Source organism: Mangifera indica, chromosome 16 (assembly GCF_011075055.1).
Source record: "Mangifera indica cultivar Alphonso chromosome 16, CATAS_Mindica_2.1, whole genome shotgun sequence".
Classification (NCBI taxonomy): domain Eukaryota; kingdom Viridiplantae; phylum Streptophyta; class Magnoliopsida; order Sapindales; family Anacardiaceae; genus Mangifera; species Mangifera indica.
This window is the reverse complement of record NC_058152.1, coordinates 4,624,262-4,627,026: the sequence shown is the minus strand read 5'-3', so window position 1 is coordinate 4,627,026 and position 2,765 is coordinate 4,624,262. Positions and strand designations below refer to the sequence as shown.

At 30.8% G+C, this 2,765-nt stretch overlaps 1 long non-coding RNA gene across 2 annotated transcripts; it reads left to right on the top strand.

Annotated features, from left to right (window-relative positions):
- The first annotated feature begins 925 nt into the window (after positions 1-925).
- On the top strand, positions 926-2,281 carry LOC123199500. Of its 2 annotated transcripts, none has more exons than XR_006498386.1 (3): positions 926-1,139; positions 1,244-1,497; positions 1,922-2,281. It is a non-coding gene; the product is annotated as an uncharacterized LOC123199500 (long non-coding RNA). The 2 variants fall into 2 exon arrangements; XR_006498387.1 differs by having other exon boundaries at positions 1,916-2,281.
- The last annotated feature ends 484 nt before the right edge of the window (positions 2,282-2,765 follow it).

Sequence of the window (2,765 nt, the reverse complement as noted above, 5' to 3'; positions counted from 1 at the left end):
ATCTCTAAAATTTTTATTTTATCCTAAATCATTTGCCCTAAAAGAAAAGAATTTCAAGTCCTAAAGATTGTGTTACAAAAAAAAGATTAATTAAATTTATATATTTTTTCATTTATAAATTAAGATTGAACTCTAATGTCAAATGATAGAATTTAAAATACATTTTTCAGACCAACAACAATTAAGTTCAAGTTTTCTTTATAACCAAACTAATGAATGATAAAATCAATCATTGCAAGACAATTTTAGTATAAATTTGATCAAGTATTAGTTTTCATACCTTGATTAGATCACTAACATGAATTATTATTTTTAAGCATCAATAAATTAATGGATAAAATGATGAGTTAATGGTGAAAAATAAAAATCAAAATGTTATTGTAAAGGATATTCAATTTTGAAAGAAAAGGAGCATAACTTGCCACTTTTTGGATTGGGTTTTATATACTTCTATGTTAAATGATATCAATTTGTATCATATAAAATAACGTTGGGTTTACTTTTTGTTGAAAAAATAAAAAATACACAAAGCATAATATAAATGTTAAATATGACAAATAAATAAATAAAATATATGTTTTTTCTATGTTTTAGATTCAAAGATACATTGATTATGTTTGATATGACAAAATATAAGAATTACATATAATGCACAAATTTATTAACTAAAGTTTAGATGGGAAATAACCTTTTAATTTTAGTAAACATTTACAAATATTTTTTTGTTTTCAATAGATTTATTCTAAAAATTAACAAATTTTACAAACTTTATCAAAACGATAAAATTGTATATTTATTTTAGATACACAAATATATTTATATTATTAGATAATTTTGAATTAAAAATAAAATCTTATAAATATATAAATATTTATGGATATAAATAAAATAAATATGCATGGTGTAACTCATACCAAACTCAGGAATTTTCCAATTAAACGGGTTACTCGTCCTTCTCCGTTATAACAGGAGAAATGGATCAGGGTTCGAGTTTGTTAAGGAAAGAATGGCTAGAGCTGGCGGTAAAACAGACGTAGTGAACGTCGGTATCGCTGTTCAAGCTGATTGGGAAAATCGAGAGTTTATTTCTCACATTTGTCTAAACGTTCGTCGCCTTTTCGAATTCTTTGTCCAGTTTGGTACTATATTTAAACCCTTATGATTAGATCTCAATTATTTTTTCTGGGATGGTGATATTGTAGGATGATTGTTTCTTTTCCCTTTATTTTCTGCTCTTGTACAGGCTACTGGGGAAGCAAAATTGATTACATTGAGTTTAGAAAGTCCCACATTTCAATCTTACTAATTCAGGCTGTCGCTTCTTGTTCTTTCTGAGGCTACAACTAAGAGCAAATTAGCATCACTAAATGAGCAGCTTGACACGCTGGAGCGTCGTTTAGAACTGCTTCAAGTCAAAGTGAGTACTGCATCATCAAATCCACCACTGTTCGCTACCTGATGTCTCTAATCATGTGACTGTAGATAACCCGTTTCCAAGTAAGCATTTTCTTCTTGTCTTGTGAATGGTCTTCTAGGTCTTTAATCGAATTGTGAAGTGGTTTATCTTAATTCTCCTGGGTGGCTAGTCGTATTGCGAAGTATTGAATCAATCTGTTACATGTGATTTAGTTGATCATGACTTGGTTTAATAGAAAATTGTATTGATTTGTGTTACCATTTTGTGGATGTAATACATATTGGATGCTCTATGCTATTTTAAGCATCTCCAATTTATATTTTGGTTCTGTGATTCTTTATAAACTAAACCTGTTACAAGAGTATCACAAATGAATTTATACTTTATGGATTCTTGTTTCAAGTGGTTTGCTTTTGTTTACTTGATAATACCTTCTTAAATATTTTCTTAAGTGCTTTTATGAATTTTCTTTGTGATGATTCCCTAATATATGGTTAGTGTTAGACCATTGCAGGTTTACACAAGAAGGCAGAAGAGAGGAACAGCCATGGCCGCAGCAAACAAGCTGGAGAAGGAGATGTCAGCCAAGTCTAAGGAGGACAAATCAGCAGATGGTTCAGTTAAGCAGTTAGTTGAGCCAGATGGATGTGTAGTTAGACAGTTAGATGAGTAATTTGTAATGGCGGGAAATATATTAGGAAGGGGAACAAGGAGAGTGAAATTATGTTGTATTTTGTAGAGGGAGATTGAGAGCATTGTATCGAGAGAACCAGTATCTTAACGGCTAGTAATTCTTGTATGCATGGGAATTGTAATCATAATTGAAGTATATTTATTCAATGATTGAATTACTGTTATTTACAATCCTTTGCATTGTTTAATTACATTGAGAGTGATTACATAACTGAGTGGTTGCTTGGATTCCTTGCATCTTCTGAATTGGCTGATTAAAATTTTGTCTAGAACTTATCAGTAATGTTTTTATATGTTTAGTGGCCATTAATGTCATCAATGTACTTGTTAATGCTGGAAATTTCTAGCTGATAGTCTCTCTTGGTATTGCTTGCCCTCAACTCGGACTTCTTGCAAATACATGTACTACAAAACTATCCGCTCATCTCACAATGGGACAATTTAAGATTGTTATCTTAGCTGTTTTGTTAACATAGGCATGCTATTCCATGAACTGTGTTGTTGCTGCCATCTGAAAGGTTTTTATTTTGTGCTAAGCTCAGTAATTGTATATTTTGACAGAATGTTTTTGTATCTGATTTTAGACAAGCAGGGCTAGGTCTTGATGAATGTTTACCTGGAACGAGGGCAGGACTTTTAGCCTGTTTAGTTCTGC